Consider the following 23,638-nt stretch of genomic DNA (forward strand, 5'->3'; position numbering starts at 1 on the left):
CAAGAGAGCATGCTTGAAACCTCCACAAGGGCCTGCCCTATTGATCCTGGGCAGAGCACCTCCAACACTACAGCAGGGCTTAAGCCCAAGCCCCCCACAGTTGTAGCCTGCAGGATGGAGGACCCAAAGGTGCACAGCTCCATAGGGTACAAGCAAACTGCACAAACTGCAGGGGCAGCTAAGGGCTAACACCTGCCCAGGTCTCCCAGAGCCCCTAATAGCCCCACAAACAGACAAATGGACCCTGGAACATAATCATGGCATGTAGGGCTCACCCCAGAGCAAGAGGTCCCATTGGACCAACAGTCACCACACCCCCCAAGCACTGTGGGGGAGGACCCTAGGGCACTGCTTGGGGAGTGGAGCAGCCACTTGGGAGACAGCCCAACTTCTAGTAGCCTACCACTGTGGCAAGGTGAGTCAAATGCACCCAGGCACCTTTCCTTGGCTGACTAGTGCACCATACCCCCCTTCCATGATGAGGGCACATTCAAACCATGAGCAAGTTACCCACCACCAGGCAGTCAGAGGGACTTGATCTGCTCCAACCACAAGCTCCACCACTGTAGAAGCCCAGCCTAGGGGCTCCAACTCAGGAACCAGAACCAAAGGGTGCAATGCAAAGGCACCAAGCTATACTAAGCAAGCAGCCTTATTGTGGGAATGGCACCACACAAGCCTAATGCCCCAGAAGACATGCAAGGGTAGCCACCATAGGCCCCCCCCACACCTCTGTTTACCCCCAACAGGGCCAGGATACAAGCTCAGTGACACTCCAAAGGCCTGCAAGCAGACCACCCACCTCTTGTGTTGCCCTCACACCATATAAAGGCCCACGGGGTGTCACTTTGGTTCCAAAAGCAGAGAGCAGCCCCCTGTGCTGGGAGGCACCAGTTCCACTTCAAAGTGACCCAAACCTGAGAGCATTGAAGTGAGTCCTCACAACCCAACAGGGGGGGCTTTGCTCCCCAACTACAACCAGGGGAGTCCAATGCCCTAGGGGTAAAGCAAGTACCGGGTGCTAGCCCAACTCACCTAGGGCCCCCCACACCAAGGGAGTGGGCCACTGTCAGTGGTAAAACCTCAAACAGCCACGCAAAAAGCCCTTCACGCCTCCAGGGCGAGCAGCATCAATGACCACCCTACTTGTCCAGTCTCAAACCACGGTACACGTAAGCATTTTTGGGAAGCACTTGAGACTCCGGCAAGCTCTGCGTCCCAGGGGGCAGACGCTAGTCAAGGAGCGGGTGGTGGAAGGAATCGGGTCTTCAGAGCAAGGTCGTAGACGGCCGGGCAGTAGCCGGACTACTGGACCCGGGGAAATAACCCCATAGTCTGCACCGCCCCACGCGCAGAATTCAAGACAACCCCCAACCCCCAGCGCTTCAGTGGCCGCCACCGACCGGGGCGGGTAGAAGCGGCCGGGGAAGCACCGCTACCTACGACCGCACACTGCTGCGGGGGCCAAGGGGCGTCAGTTCCAGGAATAGCGGGGGCGCGTAGGAACGCACCGCGAGCACCGCCAGCAAGAAACGCGCGGGCTCCTGCGGACAAGGGCGCAGCGCCCCAGGGCACATAAACGTTGACAGAAAACAACGGACATCGCAGTACCAGCGACGTTCGGGACCCAGAACACATGCCTGCTTTTCCGCGACCCTGCCCCAGATTCGCGGCCAGGGGAACACAGCCCAGCGCACAGCGCCCCCTCCGCTCCAGGAAGCCGGCTCCCCACACTTGGTGCGTTTTTGCGAAAAGCACGGCCCTACACCCCGCGGCGCAACTTTCTGGGTGTCGGCCTAGCCCCGCGCGGTCAGAGAGCGACTCTCTGTGGCCAGCAGGAATCTGGCTGCGCGGCTGTCGGGAGAGAAGCTGACAGACTAAGAGCCTGAACACGGCCGAGGGTCTTTCACTAGGGAAAGATAGTACCCCGTTTCTCAGGCAGCCAGGTGTGAGAAAACGTCACGAACGTTGTGTCTGATAGCGCAGACGACACAAGTGCTCCCTGGCGCCAGGAGCTGGGCCCTGAGAAGCGTCAGATGACTTTCGCGGCCCGCCGCACAGCGAGCCCGGTGAGCCGAGACCCGCGCAGCGCCAAATCGTTGCAGCCGCCGGGAACCGCCTCCCGTGGAGAGCTGCTCTCGGCTTCTATTTTCTACAGCGTCTTTGTATATTTGGGCGGACACAATCTCATACTGTAGAGATCAGTAAAGGAAACGCCTGCGTAAAGCTGACAAAGCAACGAACCTACTCGCGTGTTGGCGGGACACTCGAGCTCTCGGGAGCGCGAGCGCGGGCGAGAGAGCATGCAGAGCTCCGCCCAGGGAGAGGAGCCTCTGATATTCTGGAGGCAAAAAGCGCCGATTTCTGGCCAAAAAAATCTCAGCACCCAGGGACGGGGCCGAGCCGCAGGCCCCCGCGGGCCCCTGGAGCGGAGACCCGGTCCCAGGCCCCCCACGCGACCCCTTTCTCTCCGCCCTGGGTGCGCGCCGGGACCTCTGGTCGACCTCGGGGCGGTGCGGGAAGGGGTGGGACCCCGCTGCGGGGCCATCTAGCTTCGGCCGTCCGGGCGGGGGCCTCTCCGCGCCGGGGTCGCTGCCGACCCGGCTCACCGCTGCGGCCCTCCGGAGGGAGGGCGGCTCCGGCCCGACCCCGCCGCATACCCGCGTCTTGCGGCCCCAGGCTCCTGGGATCCGGCCCCGGGCTCGCGGCTACACCCCAGGCCCCCGGCTTCAGCGCGCAGCGCCGACCCCTGTTCGCGGCCCCCGGCCCTGGCTTTTCCGCGGGCTTCGGCCCGAAGCTCTCAACTTGCGGGTCCCGCCCCAGGCCCCGCACCCGCGGCCCCAGCGCTCGGCCCCCGCGACAGCCCTCTTCGAGCCAGGTTCTCGGCCCGGCTCTGCCTACCCTGCCCCGCCCGCGGCTCCAGGTTCGCGACTCGGCCCCCTCGGCCTCCTCGCCCGCGGCTGCTGTCCGGGCTCCGGCTCCAGGTGCCTTGGCTCGCGGACCCCGACCCCGCTCCCATAACTTGGGTAAAGAGCGTCAGCACCTCCGACCTTTGGGCACAGCAAGGGCAGGAGTGGGGTGGACCACGGTCGTCTCATACCCCACTGGGCACCACCGCGGCGCTCCCTTCCCCGGAGCGGGACGCGGCAGTCGGACCAACGGAGATGCAGCCGCTGCCTCTCTCGGGGGACCCGGCCGGCCCATGTGCGCTCCACGCTGAGCAGCGTCCCGCGGGCTACGGGGGTCTCCGTGCGGGCTGGGGTCCCGGGCGGGCCCGTGGGGGCCTGGGCGCCCCTGGCTCCGGGTGGGCTGCGGGGGTGCCGGGCGGCTAAGCATCAGGGGCGGTCGGGGTATTGCCGTGCGGGCTAGGCGTCCCAGGCGGGTGGAGGTCACGGGCTCCCAGCGGGCTGCGGTCCCGTCAGGGTGGTGGACCTGGGTGGGCTGGGGGTCCCGGCGGGCTGCGGGAGGAGGCACGGACCCCCGGAAAGCTGGTCGACCAGTGCAGCGCGTAGCCCCAGCCCATTTTGGCTAGCGCGGTGATCGCCTCCCCCGTAAACCTGCGCTCACAATCTCCCATCGTCAGACGCCGCGCGCACAGCCTGTCCGACCGGCTCGTCCTGCCCGCGCGCTCCGGCCTCCCGGAACCGCGCGCCGGGCACCGCAGCCAAATCCGCTCCCTTCACAGGTGGGCGTTCGAGCAGCAGGCGCCGTCTACTGCGGCCCCGCCGCCCGCCTGGCTCCGCCTCGCGCGCGGCTCTAGTGGGTCCGGGTGGCCGCGCTCCCGGGGAGACGCGGAGATCGGGCTGGCGAGGCGAGGTGGTGGGGTCGGCCCGCGCGCACCAGCCCGAGCCACACAAGGACGCTGGACGCGGGAGACGATCCAGTGGCCCCGGGCCCTGGGAAGCGGGGGCGGAGGCGACTGGGGAGTCGCTTCCCCGTCGGCTGGAATTGGGGAGTGGGTGTCCGGCGCCCGCCTGGGGGCTGGGGGTGCAGGTGTTGCCCCGAGGTCAGGCCTCCTGCCGAACGGCGGTTAGCTGTGGCCTCGGGCCCTCCCCTGGGGGTCACTCTGCCAGCACGGCCACCTTTGCGCGCGCCTCTGGGGACCGGTCCGCCCTCCGCGCCCTCTGCTCCCGCTGGCGTCTGCTCTGCTCGGTTCAGATGGGGTGATGCCAGGAGCCCTCCACGACGCCGAACCTCGCAGCTGCGCGCCCGGTCTTGGGGCGGCAGGGCGGCGCATCCGGGCCCTCACAGCGGGCTCAGGGGCGGCAGGGAAGGCGCGCGCGGTGCCGGGCCCAGCACACTGGGTCTGAGGCGAAGGAGCCCGCGGCGCCCGCGTTGGGAGGGCCCGGGAGGTTCCCCATCAACGACAGGCTGGAAGGGGGAGAAAGGGCAACTGTGGGCCTCCACGTGCCGTCCGTGTTTGCATTTGTCTGTCGGATTGACCTGCACAGACCCGCAGGTGCCTATATGAGAAAAACCACGGTAAGGAGCTTCAAGTGGAAGCGGAAGTGAGGGGCGTCCTGAGAAAAGAAAAGCTCCTTCACGCAAAGGGGGGGTGGCTGACTTCCTGCGAAGGGAGGACTGGCTCTCGCCTGAGTGAAATCTGCCCCTGGAAACTGGGGTCTTATTTCACTCCTTCAACCACCCAGCTGGCATTTCCTTAGCATCTACTGTGTGCGGAGGCAGGGGCGGGGAAATGTGGGCCAGTGGGAGGAGCTGGGCTGCGTGATTATACCCCTGGGCTCCGGGCCCGGGCGTTCAGCTGAACAGTCTAGCACAGCATTTCTTGAGGACCTAGTGTGTGCTGAGACCTAGATGGTGTCTGCGGCCCTGGGAGGAAAGAACTGTGTGTTGTCTCTCACCTTCACAGACTCTAGAGTGGATGCTGAATGAACTTGCATTCAGCTAGGGGGGGAGGTGGGAGGGGGAGCTGGCTTCGTGAGGACCTGCTGTGTGCCAATGGCTGGGCATAGGAAAAAACCAGGATGCTTGGTTTCTGACTTGGAGGGCTCCCAGGGCTAGTGCTGTGGATGCTCACCATGCATCTGTTCACCCCAGGACTCATTCTTACTGAGGATCCACTGTGTGCTGAAGCCTGGGTGACATCCAGAGTACAGGGGAGATTCAAACCCAATTCCTGACCTGCTGGGCACCAGGGCCAGGCCAGGGCTTTCCCCACTTACTCATTTCCCCAGATGTTTTCTGAGGACCTACTGTGTACCGGGGCCAGTGCTGGTGATGCCAGACCAGAAGCAAAAAGTCCTACAGTCCCTGGTTCCTTCTCAGAGTTTAGCTGAGAGGAGAGGCCTCCCAGGTCTGGGCTCCCCTCCTCCAGTTATACAACTGCAGATCACTTGGATTAACTTATTTTCAAATAAATCATGTTTTTCAAACTTCTGGGAGTGGAACAAGGAAACCTGAGTATGGCTTGGACAAGGATACAAAGAGATTCACTCTGTTGAGCTGATGCTGCAGCTATTTAGGAGATGATTTTGCTTAGGCACGCGCAAGCAAAGGTATTTACCAATGAAGTGAGGTCAGATCTTATAATTTATTTCAAAATAAATTTGGAAGCATACAGACATTGTCATGACCTATTTCAAAAGCAGTTATCTATTATAAAGCCCAGTAAACTCTTATTTTTCTTGGTGTTTAAAATTTCAAAGGTGTGAGATTAGGGAATGCACCATGCTTCATACTTTTTGGTATAATTGGAAAATCTCGTTTTGTTTTGTTTTTTAAAACGTGGGATTTTTGTGTAAACCTGTTGTCTTAGATACAGCAGTTCGTCAGTCGACGTTGTGCCCAGACTGTGGGCATCTCGGGGTACCCCGTGTGTAGGGTGTAAGAATGAATGGAATCCCCAGGGGCCGCCTGTGTGGGGGCGCATTCAGGCAAATGAGCAAATATTCACACAAACCCTCACTTACCCGGAAATGGGGCAGAGGCGGCCAGGGGACCACAGACAATGGTGAATGGGGGGCCCCTGGGATGACTCTTGGGGGACTCGGTGCCTCTGGAGAAGACTTAGTACCTGGTAGGGGCTCGGTGCCCGGGGGAGGGGTGGCTGGTTATTTTTTTGACTTCACAAGTTGCCCACCACGTGGATGTGACTGGTGAGATGATGTTGGGGGCAGGGGTCCTGCTGTGATTATGGCTCGGCGGGAGGCCGCGGCGTACCCACGCCCAGTGGGGCACCGAATGCTGCAGCAGCGGGGCGCCCCGAAGGTGGCGGCTTCTGGTGGGCGGGGTCCTTTAGGGTGCGGTGCCGCTGAGCATGGAGGGCCCACGCCTCCAGGGTTCCCTGACCTCGGGGCCGCGCTGTCTCCGCTCTCCAGCCCATGGGAGGTGCCCATGCGCGGCCAGTCTCTCCACCGCAGAGTCCGGCGGGGCCGGCAGCCCATGCGTCCTGCTCCCGGCGGCTCAGCCGCAGTCTCGGTTCCGGATCTGCAGGACAGAAAAGGGAAACCTGAGCCAGTGCCCTTTGTCCCGGGAGCAGCGGCTTCTTGGGGAGTTGGCGGAGTCAGGAGCGCACGCAGGACAGCCGGGTCCAGGCCAGGGCTGCAAGGGGAGCGGGGCCCAGGCCTGGACAGGGCTGCGCGGGGAGCCGAGAGCGGGGCCCAGGCCGGGGCTGGGCGGCGCGGGGCAGCAGCGGCCACGCGGGGCGAGGGTCAGATCCTGCAGGGGCTCGGGCGCTGCGGGAGCGGGCCGGGTGTGGCGGCCCCCTCGTGCTGGGGGGCCCCGCGCCCTCCGGCTGCACCTCTCTCCTCCCGGGGGCACAGCGGGCGTCTGGGAGAGGACGGGTGGGTGGGCAGGGGAGGGAAAGGGCCAGCGCGGGGGTCGCCCCGCCTCTGCACCGCGAGGGAACAGCTGCGCACTCGGCGCAGCCGCGCCCTCCCCGTCCGGGTCCCGCTCCGGGGGCTTTGGGCTGCCTTCTCCTCGCCCTGAGACCCCAGTCCCGCCGAGGCGCGGGTGTGCGACGCGTTCAGGAGGCGCCCGCGCCCGGGAACTACAGCTCCCAGAAGGCGCCGCGCCCGCCCGCGTCGCCGAGACTACAACTCCCAGAAGCCCGAGGCGGGATAGGGGCGGGGCGGGGCGTGCCTGCGGGGGCGGGGCCGGCGCGAGGACCAGAGAGGCTGAATCACCAACCCCAGGTCACACAGCGGCCCTCGGCACCCTCAGTCCGACAGGCGCGGCTCGCGCGCGTCCCAGCTGCACCTCACCGGTCACCTCGCGGGCTCGGCCGATCCCCTACCGTTGGGACGAGCGATTTCCCCGCAAACGTCTGGGGCTCCCCAGCTCGAAAAACGAAAACGGGTGACGATCACAAACCCCGTGCCGCGCCCCTGACGTCCGCAGCCCCGCAGTTTGTCTCGCCGCCAGTGAGACCCCAAGGGGGGCGCAGAATAGGGTAGCGTCGGGGGCCTCCGCAGGAAGAAGTGCCCAGGGGTGCCAGGGAACCATCTCAATGCACAGCGACCTCTTGCCCCGCCGCCCCCCACTCCTTCCTGCTCCCCGCCGTGGGGTCTGCCCGTGGGGAGGCGGCAGCGCCCTCAGGAACTGGCCCCACGTGGGGGAGCGGGGCGTCTGCGCCCCGTCGGGCCGGCCAGCGCCTGGGAGCCAGCGGGGCGGGCGCTGCGCCCGAGAAACGTCTTCCCTGGGGAGCCCCAGTGTCGCTCGCGGGGCTTCCACTGACTGGACGAGGCCCACCGTCAGGCTGCGGGATCGCCACTTCGAGACGGACCGACAGACACGGAGCGCGGCTGCCGCCACCTGCCCAGACTGAGTCCACTAGTGGGGCCACAGCCTGTGCACGTACGCGGGACCCCCCTCCCAGGCTCAGGAGGGCGGGCAGGAGCGGGGAGCGAGGAGGGCAGAGGAGGGCAGCGGGGCGCGAGTGGGCTCTCGGCGCAGTCACTAAGCATGTCGGAGGGCGGAGAGGCGCGGAGGGGCCTGATAAACTGAGGCAGCTCGCGCCCCAGACGCGCCAAGGGAGGGGCGGGCCAGGCTCCCAGGCCAGGCCGGGCCGGGCGCTGTGTCGGGGACAAAGGAGCAGCCGCGCCCCTCAGCCAGGCTTTCCCGGCCAAAGGGGGGAAGGGAAAGAGGGGGGGCTAGGAGGCTCTTCGGCCCCCTGAGCCCGGAAGGCAGTGGAGACCCCTCCCCGGAGCCCGCCCTGCCGCAGGGGTCCTGGACGCCGAGGACCGCGCTGGACAGGGCTCGCTCCCCTGGACGCGGCTCCTTGGGCGTGAAAGGGACTCGATCCCCTAAAACCAGCGACCCGTCCTCGGGCCTCCCCAAGGCCAGGGCGCCACGGTTGTCACGGAGACGGGGCGTCGGGGCGCCAGAGGGGCCGCCACACCGGGGCGGAGCGCGCAGGAGGCCTTTGGCGCCGCCAGGTCGGGAGCCCGAGCGCAAACCGAGGCCGGACACGCCCGCGCGGCCACGGGCTGGGTCCGAGGCGGCGCAGGCGGCGTTTTCGGGAACGGAGGCGGCTGCGGGGAACCGGGTCGGAGCAGCCGCATTTAGGGCCGCGCGGGAGCGAGTTGGCGGCTTCCCGGCCCGCGCCCGCCTCCTCCGCGGCCTCCGCTCGGCCGGACCCGTCTGCTGCGCCCGGGGCGCGGTCACGCGGGCACCGTCCTCCGCGCCTCCGGGCTCCGCCTGCCCCCGGCTCCGGCTCCGTCTGCGCGACGGACAGGACAGCAGCGGCCGAGGGCGCGGCGGCGGCCACCGGGCTGCGGCGGGAGCCGAGGGGCGCCGGGGGAGGGGGTGGGCCGCTCTGTCAAACTTTCCCTCCGGACTTCAACGGCCGAGCCGCTGACCCGCAGCCGCCCAGCCCGATCTCCTGCCAACCAAGTCGGTCCCCAGGGCGCCCGGAGCCTCGAGAGGCCACGGGGAGGCCCAATTCTGCGCCTCCGCGGCCCTGCCCGGCGCGTCTCTCCGGCGGGCTCCCGGGGGCGGAGGTGGAGACGCGGGAAGAGCCGGCCCGGAAGGTCCCCCCGGGCCAGCAGGTGCAGGTGACCCCTTGGACTCACTTCCTGTTCTGGGGGGGTGGTGAGCGCCTGGACCCCGGCTCTGTGGAGCCCCCACACGAAAGGAACCGGCGCCGAGGTGTGGCTGGGAGCAGGAGACGCGAGAGGCTGCGGCCCCCCCCAGCCACCCACCCCGTCCCCCCTTCTCCCCGTCCTCTTCCCTCGCCGGTGGCTTCCCCCAGGCCAAGAGGGCCGCTCCCCCCAGCGCGTCCCTCTCCCCTCTTGAGAAGCGTGTGGGCCCCTCGGACCCGGGACCGACTCACGGAGCCCAGCGGACTGGCGGGTCCGGGCGGCAGGGAGCGGAGGCGGCTTCCCGGCCGCGCGCACCGTGTCCGGCGAGGAGACAGCGGCGCAGGCAGGGGCTGCTGCTTCCTTCTTAGCGGCCATGACTTCTCTGGCCGCGGCCTCGCGGCGGGGGCGGGCGGGCCGGGCGCGGCAGGTGAGGCCGGGCCGCGGGCGGTGCGCAGGGGCCGCCGGGCCGGCGGGGAAGCGCTGGACGCGGACGCCGGGGGCTCTGGGGCTCATCTGGGCCTGGAGGAGCACACGGTCGGGTCCGGCCCTGTGAGGGTGACCCCCGCCGCCGCGGGCTCGCTGCCGGCTCCTCGTGGGCCCTGAGGGCGCACCCGGGTCGGGGCTCCCCTCTGTCCCACGGGCTGTTTTCAGTCCCGCAGGTTTAGGGTGGAGTTTGGGGCGCACGTTGTAAGCTTTCCGGGCTGAGCCCCCTCCCGCCCCAGGCCCGGCAGCGGGAGGGCAGAGCCGGTGCCCGGGTGTGCACAGCTGGGAGTGGGGGGCGGTCCCTGCTTACGCCCCGAGGGGAAGCCCCACTTCACCCCAGTGTGACTGGAGGCAGGAGAGCCGGTGCCCCCCCAGAGTATCAAGGTATCGCAGGCGGTGCCTCCTCTGCCCGCTGCCACCAAGCACTGTTGGGGGTCCATGTCTTTGGGGAGCATCTTCCCTTCTCCCTCTGTCAGGTGTTTGGCCTGCAAAGTTCTGTCTCCTGTAATCTCCACCTGTTGGGGAGCCCCTGAGGGCAGCGGGCTTGCCTTTAGCTTAAGCCTCCAAAGAAAGGGCTGGAGAAACAGTCGCTCCGGAGGCCACACGGTTCCGCGATGGGGGGGTGGGTAAAACGGAGCTGCAAAGGTGGTCGCAGGCCTGGAGGACCCCCTGGCATCTGCTCCTTCACACAAGGCCTGCCGGCCCCATCTTTCAAGGCCCTCCCTGCACACTTCACTCCTGCTCTGCTCCTCCCTGCTTCCCTCACTGCACCCCAAAGGCCCTCCCTGTCCCCTGCTCTTTTCTTTCCCTGTCCCCAATGTCACAAACTGAAAGAGCAGCCCCACTTCCAAGTGGTGACATTCCTATCTTTGGACATCTTGGCTGGCGTGGAACAGTGCAGATAACGCGCTGACTTTATGACTTTGGGGGTCTGGAGGTCTTGGTGGAGATGATGGTGGGTACCTGAGGCTGCTGGTACCCAAAACTCAGCCCTGACCCAGAGCACAGCATCGCCCTCCTCTCTGGGGACTCTGTCCTGTACTCCCCCGGGTGTGTCAACCACTGTTTCCTGTACGCCCCTTCTGGTGAAGTACCAGTAGCTCTGTGAGTGCTCCCCGAGTCCAGAGCTGCCCCATCTCTGATTCCAGACCCCGCCCAGGTGGGATCCTCTCGCCAGGAGCTAAGACCTTCGTGCAGGGGAGCCGCTACCTTTGGTAGAAGCTGCACAGCCTCTGAGAACCCCACGGGACCCGTTCATGCCGGGTAAGAGTGGGAAGGGGAACTGGGCCTGTAGGATTCCTGGGGTGCAGCGTCAGGTCACTGGGAAGGGACATGGAGCAGGACAGCGGGAGATCTGTACAATTGTTGTGATCTTTATAAAAACCTTTTCTTAAGAGAAATACCCTGTACCTTCAGCTGGAGCCATTTCCCTTTTGCTTGAAAACACTCATAATCAATCCCGGGCGTATTTTCTGTTTCAGGCTAATTAACATCACCCCTGATGTTGACGAAGCACAGGGTGACCAGGAAGCTCAGGTAAGTGACAGATGTGAGAGCTTTGATTACGATGCATAAATGAAAAATGAATCCATGTTAATAAAAACAATGATCAATGTTGTCATCGTCTCTGAAGATAATCTAATTCGTGGCTCCACCACACAAGTATCTTCTCATTTTGAGCTGGCAACAAAATATTTTATCACAAAACTGCAATGAAATAAAATAAATAGCATACATGTAGTGAGTCCCACCTGGACATGTTACTTTTTTCCTATTATAGAACATTCATAAAACAGAGCATTAAAAAAACCCACCTTTGTTTTTCTAAAAAAACACATTAGATGTGTTTGAGGAAGATGAAGAAATAATATTCCGGCGATAAAGCTGGCTTATGTTACAGAGAACATGTTGTTATAATAAGGCCACTGTAGAGCTACCACAAAAGTTCACATGAGTGTGTTAATGCCCCCATCTTTCCTACTGCCTGTGGGGTCTCCACTAAATGAACCAGGGTTTGAGCCCTAGGTGAGACAGAAAGTGAAAGCCACAGTTGAACAATCAACTATGATCTTGTTTGCCAGGACACTGGATTTATACTGACCTGTGACAGCTTGAGCTGGAATAGAACGGAATTCCATTCTATTCTGTTCTTTTTTTTTTTCTTTTTGTAAAGGCAAGGAACTAGTCACAGGGAGGAGCTTTCAGTTATATAAAATTTTGTTTTATGAAATACCCTGGCCCCATTCATTATTTTGTCCTGCTCCTCCTGTAGGTGTAGACAACTTTCTTGTATCTGGAAGCTGGAAGGGCCCAAACTTTGAAGTAGTGTCTTGTTTTCACTGTTTTATTTTTAATTGAAGCTGTATACAACTGTGGATTAAACAGAATAAAATTCTAAATTTAACAATGAAAAAAGGGGCAAAAGTTGTTTTTCTGGATTTAAAAGCTAGCTGGAGCACAGGTTCAGGCTAGAAACCCAAACCCCCTCACTAAAGAAAAAATGAGGTGACCTCGACATTAACTCCCAATGCTGCTGCTCTGCCCTCACCTGTGTGACTAGCAGGAGGCCATGTTTCATCCTAAAATGTTTTTCTGTAACCACATGGAATTCTTAAGACTTTTTAAAATTACTTTCCCCTGCCAAGGAGCAAGGAGTTAATTTTACCAATGGAGTTTTCATCAGCTTCTGTTACCGGTCCTGATAGTGGACAGGGACTTGTGTATAGTATAGAAAATGTGAAGACTAGAATAAAATAGAATGAACAGTATCAAAAAGTACTCTGACTTAGCACGTTTCCTTCCTAGTTTTTTCCCCAATATTTGCACTTGTGAAATAGATGCCTGTGTAGAAGGTAGGTTATTGGGAGCCACGCTACTCGTCTGACAAAAGTCTGGGCCTGGGGCAGATTTCTGAAAAATCAGGAATCTCGTTAGCTGACTCCAAGATTCTCCTCATTTGTTTATGGCTAGTTTCTGTCATTGCTAAAAATACGCATTTAAAACTGCAAATACTTATCAATTACTGAATAACCAATTTGATGGCAAATGGCACTGCATAATACAATTATTACATTTTTTTATAAAATTGGTCTTTCTCTGCCAAAAGGCAGTCAACATTTGGCCTTACATTAACAAGTGAAAAAACTTCTAGGAACAAAAGGCTATAAACATCCCTTGGCCAAGTCTTTAATATGGAGATGTGGTCTTTTGAGGCAAGGGCTAAATGGAGAAGGAAATTCTGTTACTTTAAAGATAGCAGTTGGGTGGCAGACGTGATCCATGCTCCAAGTGTAAGAAAATTTCTGTGTAAGAAAATTTCTAATAAGCCAGGAGGCGCCATAGCTGACTCCTGCTAAATTCTTCCTGTTTGTTTAGGGCTGATTCCCTTGGAGGTGACAATTGGTATGGTAGCTGTTAGAGTATGCATTCAAGAATAAGACAATAGCAATTTTATGACTGGTCAAGCTAAAACAATATAGATGATAATTTCTAAATAAAAGCCTTCTGTTTTTTGCTTTAATCATTTGGCTATATGTTAGTCTAAACTTTGTAGTTTAGTTAGAAAAAATTCCTTTGTCTCCCTTCCCCCAGGTAACTTCCTGCCCTTTGTTTCCCCTAGCCCTTAGTTAATCCTTCACTATGGCAAACATAGAAATGTTACTTGCAGTAGTAGAGTAAGCTTTTTGCTAGTAATAAAATGACTGTTTGGTTGTTTAAAGTAAATGACTACTCTAAGAACACTTTTGTTGAGCAACTGTACCTTCTTTAAGTCAAAAAATAATAAATGTCATGATCTCTGCAGGTGGGCAAATAGACACTTGACTGTTCTTGAGAATGATGTGATGATTGTTATCTTCCTGCCTTAATGCATATGCTTATGCACTCATGGTTTGCTTGAAATGTATAAATAAAGGGTTGCTGAGACTCTCAGCAGGATGATGTCAACACCCTGATCAAGTGTCTGCGTCTCCTCATTCCCCTTCCTACAATTGCGCCGACGCCTTCCCATCCTTCAGGAACCCCTGACACCCAGACTGCTGAGGTTGGCTCGCAACAGTAGGTAGTAGCTTGAAAATTATAAAATGAGCTTCCATTAAATAGGCAAAGGAATGCAAAGTCACATCATAGCATGATCTTCCTCCATAAGGAAGCCCCTGTATGGCTGTCACTAATTTTTTTTCTTTGCTCTTCACTACATATCTTAGGTATGTATCACTGCATGTATCATTAAAATGTTGTCTAATATTTAGTATTTAAATTAATCATGTTCTGTTTCTGCCTTGGATGTCACTCAACAGTGTGAAGGCAAGACTAGTCCACATTTTGGATGCAGCTAGATTTTATTTTCCCTGCTGTATAACAGTCCACTCGATGCAATTGTTTACATTGTGTTCTACTCACACATAAGGGGTAAGGAGAGGATGTTTCATTAATATTTTCCTTCTGTGGTGGAATTACATCATTGCTAGAATTTTCCACTTTCAACATTTAACACTAATATAAGTACTTTCCACATCGTTAAAAATTCTTCAGTGTTATTGTATCTAGTTTTTACATTTAATTTTGTATATATTGGGGGGTTTTATTTTTATTTAGATAGTTTCAAATCATTTTACTGTAAATAAAGTGTTGGGGAACATTTTTACACATAAAGATTTTTTATCTGAATTTGAAAACATTTCCTTAGGTCATGTCCAAAAATAAAATTATTGCTTCCATTGAAAATGTATTTTAAATTCAAAGTTCCCAGCAGAGGGGTTGTGAACTTATTTCTCAGGAATAATGAGGACAGATTTCCTCTGCTGCCGTCATTTGTTCTCTCCAGCTTTCCTGGTCAAGCCTCCCGCCCTCGGCCCCTGCTTCGCACCACCATTTGTTCTGTCCCGCTTTCTTAGTCAAGATTCCCGCCTTCCCCCTGCTTCGCGGTTCGGTCCTCACTTGTCTCAGCTCCCGCCATTGTCCCGAACGGCCAGCGGCGCTTTCAGTCCACTGGCAGGTACTTTATCAGCCTTTTGCTGTATCGGCCCTTTAAGTGCGCCCTCGGCGGTTACGTCATCACTCTGAGGCTCCCAGGATGCACCAGGCGGAACGTGAAAGGCCGCGCCAAGAGCGGCTCCCAGGGGGTAAACTAAAGGAGCGAGAAGTGAGAGTGTCGCCGCCTTGTGGTCCGGGGTGGTATCGTGGGAAAATCGGGGCCCGAAACGCGAGCGGGACCAGAAGGTTCCGACTGCAAAATAAAGGGGCTAGAAGAGCGAGTGTCGCCGCCTTGTGGACCGCAGTGATATCGTCAGAAAATTGCGGACCGAAAAGCGAGAGGGACCAGAAGTGGCCGCTCCAAGAGCGGCTCCAGGGGGGCGAAATAAAGCGGTGAGAAGAGCGCGTGTCGCCGCCTTGTGGACCGGGGTGGTATCGTGGGAAAATCTAGTCCAGAAACGCTAGCAGGACCGGAAGTGGCCGCGCCAAGAGCATTTCCTGACAGCAAAATAAAGGAGCGAGGCGAGCGAGTGTCGCCGCCTTGTGGACCGGGGTGGTATTGTGGGAAAATCGCGGCCAGAAATGCAAGTGGGGCCAGAAGTGGCCGCGAGAGGCTCCCTGGGGGCGAAATAGAGCGGGGAGAAGAGCGAGTGTCGCCGCCTTGTGGACCAGGGTGGTATCGTGGGAAAATCGCGGCCCGAAACGCAGGCGGGACCGGAAGTGGCCGCGCCAAGAGCGGCTGGGGGGGGGGGGTCTAAATAAAGGTGTTAGGGGAGCGCGTGTCGCCGCCTTGTGGACCGGGGTGGTATCGTGGGAAAATTGAGTCCAGAAACGCCAGGCAGAGGGGACGTGGCCGCGCCAAGAGCGGTTCCTGGCAGCAAAATAATGGAGCGAGGCGAGCGAGTGTCGCCGCCTTGTGGACCAGAGTGGTATCGTGGGAAAATTGCAGACCGAAACGCGAGAGGGGCCAGAAGTGGCCAAGAGCGGCTCCCGGGGGGCGAAATAGAGCGGCGAGAAGAGCGAATGTCGCCGCCTTGTGGGCCGGGGTGGTATCGTGGGAAAATTACGGACCGAAACGCGAGCAGGCCCGGAAGTGGCCGCTCCAAGAGTGGCTGCGGGGGCGGAGGGGGGAGGGCGAAATAAAGGGGTTAGACAAGCAAGTGTCGCCGCCTTGTGGACCGGGGTGGCATCGTGGGAAAATCGAGTCCAGAAACGCCAGCTGGAGGGGAAGTGGCCGCGCCAAGAGCAGCTCCCTGTTGCGATAATGAAGGCGCGGGTGTCGCCGCCTTGTGGCCCGGAGGTATAATGGGGGAAATGCAGGATGATGACAGTGGGATGGGTAAGGTAAAGCGCCAGGAGGCGTGAGAAAGGGGGAGAGTAAGGCGGGAAATGGGAGGAGGAACGAGGTAAACTGTGGATAAGAGGTGGACTGTAAATAAGATGCAGAAAAGTGTTTCAGGGCAATGGGAAGGGCAGCGAGGACCATGAGAAAAATAATGGGGAGGGCGCCACCTGGTGGCAATCAGTAGCACTTGTCAGTAAATCCTTGACAAGTGGCCAAATGTGAGGATGGAAAGGCCCAGGTGGCCAAACTCAGGTACCACGAGGGGGGCCTGTGGGGCAGAGTCAAGTGGAGAACAGCCATGACAGCCCACGGGGAAGGGGAGGGCCCAGCACGGAGGCAGGAGCAGCAGAGCATGGTGGAAATTTGTGTCCAGAGCCTTGAAGAGAAAAAATGGATAGACTAAAATGTTAATGAGACTAGGAAATCTGTCCTCACTATTCCTGAAAAATAAATTCAAAACCCCTCTGCAGGGAACTTTAAATTTAAAATACTTGCATTTTTAATGGCAATAATAATTTTATTTTTGAAATAACCAAAGAAAATGTTTTCAAATTCAGATAAAAAATCCTTATGTGTAAAAATGTTCACCAACACTTTATTTACAGTAAAATGATTTGAAACCATCTAAATAAAAACACCCAATATATACAACATTAAATGTAAAAACTAGATAGATACACTAACACTGAATAGTTTTTAATGATGTGGAGAGTACTTATATTGCAGTTTAAATGATGAAGTAGAACATAAAATTTTAGCGATGATGTAAGCACACTCTCCTTAACCCTTATGTGAGCAGAACACAAAGTAAACAACAGCTGTACATTGAGTGGAATATTATACAGCAGTGGAAATAAGTCTCAAGCTGCATCCAAAATATGGACTAATCTTGTCTTCATACTGTTGATGGACTAGTCTTGTCTTCATACTGTTGAGTGTCAAGACAGAAACAGAACATTATTTAATTTCTTTAAATATTAAATACCAGACAAAATTAAAATCACGTTTTAATGATATATGCAGTGATATATACCTAAGATCTGTAATGAAAAGCAAAGAAAAAAATTTAGGGACAGCCATATAGGGACTTCCTTATGAAGGAAGATCATGATATGATGTGACTTTACATTTCTTGATCTATTTAATGGAAGCTCATTTTATAATTCTCCAGCTACTACCTACCTTCTACACAGGCATTCTATTTCACAACTGCAAATATTGGGGAAAAAACTAGGAAGGAAACATACTAGGTTGTAAGAGCATTTTTTGATACTGTTCATTCTATTTTATTCTACTCTTCACATTTTCTATACTATACACAAGTCCCTGTCACTATCAGGACCAGTAACAGAAGCTGATGAAAACTCCATTGGTAAAATTACCAAAAGTAATTTTTAAAAAGTCTTAAGAATTCCATGTGGTTACAGAAAAACATTTTAGGATGAAACATGGCCTCCTGCTAGTCACACAGAGCAGCAGCATTGGAGTTAATGTCAAGTTCACCTCATTTTTTTTTTTTTAGTGAGGGGGTTTGGGTTTCTAGCCTGAACCTGTGCTCCGGGCTAGCTTTTAAACCCAAGTAAAAAACCTTTGCACCTTTTCTTCATTGTTAAATTTAGAAATTTATTCTGTTTAATTCACAGCTGTATACAGCTTCAATTAAAAATAAAACAGTGAAAACAAAACACTACTTCAAAGTTTGGGCCCTTCCAGCTTCCAAAAACAAGAAGGTTGTCTACACCTACGGGAGGAGCAGGACAAAATAATGAATGGGGCCAAGGTATTTCATAAAACAAAATTTTATATAACTGAAAGCTCATCCCTGTGGCTGGTTCCATGCCTTTACAAAAATAAAAAAAAAAAAAAAAGAACAGAACAGATAGGCCTCCCTGGGGGCATAAGGAGTTAAGACGCTGCACTATAAAGCCACTGCAGCACAAGTTCGATCCCCATCTAGGGAGCTGACCCACATGGCACTGCAGACCTCTCCTGTCCCCCCGCTGCTCTCCTCAGCAGTGTGTTTCAGTCAGTCTGCCTGTTGTTTTTTTTTTTTTTAAAGATTTATTTATTTATGCATACAAGAACTGGGGTACAGACCAGAGATGCAGGGGGTGGGGGGTTAGAGGACTCACCAGAGACACAGTGGGAAACAGAACAGGCAGATCTACTGAAATACCCTGCTGAGGGGAGCAGTGGGCAAGTCAGGAGAGGTCTGCTGCACCATGTGGGAAGCTCCCTTGCCGGGGATCGAACTCGCACTGCTGTGGCTGCAGACAGCTTTATAGGTTGTGTCTTAACCCACTGTGCCACCAGGGAGGCTCCTAAATAAATAAATCTTTAAAAAAAGAATAGAACAGAATAGAATTAAATTCCCGTGTCCAGCTCAAGCTGTCACAGGTCAGTATAAATCCAGTGTCCTGGCAAACAAGATCATAGTTGATTGTTCAACTGTGGCTTTCACTTTCTGTCTCACCTAGGGCTCAAACCCTGGTTCATTCAGCAGAGACCCCACCGGCATCAGGGAAGACTGTGGCATTAACACACTCATGTGCACTTGTGTGGCAGCTCCACAGTGTCCTTACTTCAGGGCAAGCTTGCAAACCATCCAAGGTCAGGAGCACCAAGAAGAAAGAAAAAAAAAAGTCCCCTCTGGGAACAGCCAGGGGCATTTAAAGGAACCATACAAAGGCCAACAATATTTAAACCCCCATTTTAAAAAGGGGTTTTTTTTTCCCCTCAAAATATTTCACTTTAAATGAATTTGTCAGCTGTCAAGGAAAGAATGTGCCTCATACACCGCGGACACCTTCGCAGTGTCTGCCCTCCCCTCAACGCCCCCTTTTTTCACATGGTGAATTTCAACCAAGCAATCACAATAAATGTTAAGAGTCTAAGGCTCAACATATTTCACCAATTTTGAAACCAAACGAACCAAATAAAATTTATATCATCACAAACATTTCCACTGAGACTGTGGGGACTCGTGAGCCTTCCACATGGACCTCAGAATTTTTAGGTTAACTGTTTTTCGAGAGGACATGGAATATGCTTGCCTCCATTTCCGTTTGAATTTCCAAAATGTCACCAGAGCCTGCAAGGGCTGTGGCGGAGAAGCTTGAGATGCCTCAGTCTTCCTGGTAAGGGGTCCCTGACACGCATCTGGGGGGGTCAGGCAGGGCTACCTGGAAGCAGCTGAGACTGATGCTCAAGAGAGTTAGGCAGACAGACGGGGGCGCGAGGAAGAGCGCGCCAGCAAGCCAAACACGGGCAGGATGAAGACATGGGGCCAGCCTCGCCCAGGCAGAGGTGACGTGCCCTTGCTCCTGCCAGCAGGGGAGCCGGGGAGCCCAGCCTCAGCGAGGACAGCCCCCACACGAGCGAGCCTGGCCTGCGCGCGGCAGCGGGTGACTGGCCACAGAGGCTGCAGGTGTCACAGACACGTGACCAGAGCCTGGGCTGTGACCCGGCTCTACCTTTATTGCCCATTTCAAGTTTCCACTTAAATCCTGCACCTGCTCCTGTGCACCCGCGCCGGTGCTGTACGGGGACGTCAGCACCACTCAAGGGACACCGTCTGGTCCCCGGGGCGCGGGGCAGGAACGCCCTCCTCGAGGCCGGAGAGGGAAGCTGGGGTAGCTCCCGGTGTCATAACGACATGATAAACACGCTTTATCGCTGGAATAGCCTTTCATCGTCCCCAAACACATCTAGTGTGTCCTTTTAGAAAAATAACACCGAAGTGGTTTTTCTGATGCTCTGTTTTATGATGTTCCACAACAGGGAAAAGTAACACGTCCAGGGGAGACTCGCTACCTGTATGCAATTTATTTCATTGCAGTCTGGGGATAAAATATTTCTCTCAAAATGAGAAGATACTTATGTGGTGGAGCCACGAATTAGATTATCTTCAGAGACGATGACAACATTGATTATGGTTTTTATTAACATGGATTCGTTTTTCATTTATGCGTCGTAATCAAAGCTCTCGCATCTGAGTGTCACTTACCCGAGCTTCCTGGTCACCCTGTGCTTCGTCAACATCAGGGGCGCTGTTAATTAGCCTGAAACAGAAAATACGTCACAGAATCGATTATATGAATGTTTTCAGGCAAAAGAGAAATGGCCCCAGCTGAAGGTACAGGGTATTTCTCTTAGGAAACGGTTTTTATAAAGATCACAATTGTACAAATCTCCCGCCATCCTGCTTTGGGGAGGTACTCCATGTCTCTTCCTAGTGACCTGACACTGCACCCCAGGAATCCTACAGGCCCGGTTCCCCTTCCCACTCTTACCCAGCATGACCCGGTCCCACGGGGTTCTCAGACTCGCTGCCCCGTGGCTGTGCAGCTTCTACCAAAGGGAGCAGCTCCCCTGTGCGAAGGTCTCAGCTCTTGGAGAGAGGCTCCCGCCAGGGCAGGGTCTGGAATCAGAGATGAGGCACCACTGGACTTTGGGGGGAGCACTCACAGAGCTACTGGGACTTCACCAGAAGAAAGGGGCGGGCAGGAAACAGTGGTTGATACAGCTTTGGGGGGGGGTGTGGCGTACAGGGCAGAGCCCCCAGAGAGGAAGGCGACGCTGTGGTCAGGGCTGAGTTTTGGGTATCAGCAGCCTCAGGTACCCACCATAATCTCTGCCAAGGTCCCCAGACCCCCAAAGTCATAAAGTCAGCGAGTTGTCTGCACTGTCGGGGAGAGGAGCCACGCCAGCAGAGATGTCCAAAGATAGGAGGGTCTCCACTTGGAAGTGGGGCCTGCGAATCAGCTGCTCTTTCAGTTTGTGACATTGGGGACAGGGAAAGAAAAGAGCCGGGGACAGGGAGGGCCTAAGGGGTACAGTGGGGGGTGTGGGGAGGAGGGGGAGGAGCAGAGCAGGGAGGGCCTTGAAAGATGGGGCCGGCGGGCAGGCCTTGCTTGAAGGTGCAGATGCCAGCGGGGTCCTCCAGGACTGAAACCACCTTCACAGTTCCTGCTCTGGCCACCCCCGGGGGTGCGCAGAACCATGTACTGAGTGGCCTCAGGAGCAGGTGTTAAAGGGAGGCATATGATAAAGGTGAGCCCGCTGCCCTCAGGGGCTCCCCCATGGGGGGGATGGGAGGGAAGATTACAGGAGACAGGACTCTGAAGGCCAAACACCCCAACTGAGGGAGAAGGGGAGACACTCCCCAAAGACATGGACCCCGGAACAGCACTTGGGGTCAGCGGACAGAGGAGACGTGTGCCCCCCCCCACCCAGTTACTTGGTTAATTTCAGTTCATTTTGATTTGTGGTGTGACCTAGAAAGTCTTTCAAGGAATGGGAGCCAGTTCCTACTGCCAGTGTTTTCATGTTAGTCAACTGAATAGATAAACCTCTGCATCCTAGCGTCTAGGCATATAATCCAAAAACATACTAACCCTTGCCATAAATATTCTGATCTACTTATTTTGTAGCAAACATTTTCCAACGCGTTCAAAGATGACATGATGCTTACTCAGCAAATCTGCACATTTTAGCATAAAACATACGTGGCAGTTACTAACATTCTACACCTGAAACTCTTCATTTTGCATTAAATTTGTGGAAACATCCTGGGTTTCTCCCAGGGCTGCCACTGGTGCAGAAAACCCCATCAGTGCATCAGCGCGCTCTGCGCAGGGATTACTCCAAAGACGGTTTCAGCCAAGAATAAGAAGCCCCGAAGCCTCAGTGTGCAGAGGTAAGAGTCTGTGGGTCAGGACACACGAGGCATTTGACGACTAACAAAAAGACAAACCAATTTTGAAAGTGACTCGAGGACTGGAATAGAGGCTCCTCCAGAGGACACGGGCCAACAGCCCACAGCTCCAGAAGAGCCTGTCAGCGTCGCTAGTCGCCACAGAAGCACAAAACTAAACCCAGGGCCTCCCTGGTGGCACAAGGGGTCAAGTCTCAGCACGAGTTCGATCCCTGGCCAGGGAGCTACCCACATGGCAAAGCAGACCTCTCCTGTCTCCCCGCTGCTCCGCTCAGCAGTGGATTTCGGTAGATCTGCCTTTTCTGCTCCCCACTCTGTCTCTGGAGAACCCTCTCACCCCCGCCTCGCCCTTGCATCTCTGGCCTGTACGCCAGCTCTTGTATGCATAAATAAATCTTAAAAAAAAAATCCCAAACCCACTATCCGCTTCACGCTACGACGAGAGCAAGGGAGAACATTTTAAATAAGCAACACGCGAAGCTCGCGTGGAGTGGACCAGGCTCCCGTCTCCGCTGCAGGCAGCGTGGCCTTTCCCAGCGGGTTACAGATGGCGCTGCCCTCTGCTTGGGCCTCCCCACTCCGGGCCGATGCCCCGAAAAACAGGAAACAGGTGTTGAAGCTCCAATTTGCACACAACTATTTACAGCGGGGCCACAGTGGGGTGAAGCGGGGAGAAGTGGGGCTTCCTCTCTGGGGCGAAGGCGGGGACCCCCCCTCACCGCCCCGAGCTGCGCACACCCGGGCACCGGCTCTGCCCTCCCGCTGCCGGGCCTGGGGCGGGAGGGGGCTCAGCCCGGAAAGCTTACAACGTGCGCCCCAAACTCCACCCTAAACCTGCGGGAGTGAAAACAGCCCGCGGGACAGAGGGGAGCCCCGACCCGGGTGCGCCCTCAGGGCCACGAGGAGCCGGCAGCGAGCCCGCGGCCGCGGGGGTCACCCTCACAGGGCCGGACCCGACCGTGTGCTCCTCCAGGCCCAGATGAGCCCCAGAGCCCCCGGCGTCCGCGTCCAGCGCTTCCCCGCCGGCCCGGCGGCCCTGCGCACCGCCCGCGGCCCGGCCTCACCTGCCGCGCCCGGCCCGCCCGCCCCCGCCGCGAGGCCCCGGGCCAGGGCGCACCGGGCGCCTCCCCGCCGGGCGCTGGGGGCCGGTCCCCGCCGCCACTTCACCCCACGCCCCCGGCAGCCCGCGCGGCGCGCGCGAGGGGCGGCGGGCGCATGCGCGGCAGAGGGGCGCAGGTGCGGTGGGCGGGGCGAGCGCGGAGCCGCTCCTGGTGGCCACGCCCCCGCGGCCAGGTAGGACCCTCGCGCTGGAGCGGAGCGGTGCGGGGAAGCCATGGCCGCCGCGAGGCCTGTCCACCTGCGCGCCCGGGCGGTAAAGGCGGGACGCGCCTCCGCACTGAAAAGCGAGGTCACCTGGACACTGAGGTTCCAGGTGCTGCTGCTCCGGGGAGCCTGGGGGCGCAGGGAAAACCACGAGGCCGCCTGGACCCCCGCCGAGTTCTCCGGACGTGTAAAAACGCCAGCGGCTGCTTTTCATGGACGCGCGCGGGCAGGGCGTTCGGCCATGGCTTTTCAGTAGCTTTAGCTGACCGGTTCTGGTCATAAAAGGGCGTGTGTACATTATAGAAAATTTGAAAAGTAATAAAAAACATAATGAACAACATTCGACTATGATTCTTCCATCAAAAGATACTTTTATGAGCTAGCTTATTTTATTCCCAGTATTTCCCAACATTTTAAATTGTGAAATATAGCACCTGTGTATAAGGGTAGATGGTACAAATGGAGAGTTTGAGAATTACAAAATGAACTCCCATTCACCAGGTCAAGAAATATCAAATTGTTAGGGGGAAAAGGCTGTCCGAAAGCAAATTCCATACAGGCTTTGTGGACTCCACCCCCACCCCAGGTCAAAGCCAAAGACACTGGGAACTCCAAATCCCATCACCACTAAAGGGAAGGTGGCTGGGACCTGAGGGTGGGGTTAAGCAGCCAGGTGGATACAAAAGGCAGACACGTGGGCTTTGGGGATCCCCCATTTTTGGCTCTCCGCCAGCTCGCAGCGTGTGGCCAGCTCTG

At 56.6% G+C, this 23,638-nt stretch overlaps 1 long non-coding RNA gene across 1 annotated transcript; it reads right to left on the minus strand.

Moving 5' to 3' along the window:
- Positions 1-16,353: 16,353 nt before the first annotated feature.
- Positions 16,354-22,286, minus strand: LOC119254819 (uncharacterized). The gene is made up of 4 exons (XR_005127370.2): positions 20,469-22,286; positions 20,136-20,263; positions 19,850-19,904; positions 16,354-16,771 (listed from the first exon to the last, which is right to left on the minus strand). It is a non-coding gene; the product is annotated as an uncharacterized LOC119254819 (long non-coding RNA).
- Positions 22,287-23,638: the final 1,352 nt, after the last annotated feature.

This window comes from Talpa occidentalis, unplaced genomic scaffold (assembly GCF_014898055.3).
Source record: "Talpa occidentalis isolate TD23 unplaced genomic scaffold, MPIMG_talOcc4v2.1 talOcc4.3, whole genome shotgun sequence".
Classification (NCBI taxonomy): domain Eukaryota; kingdom Metazoa; phylum Chordata; class Mammalia; order Eulipotyphla; family Talpidae; genus Talpa; species Talpa occidentalis.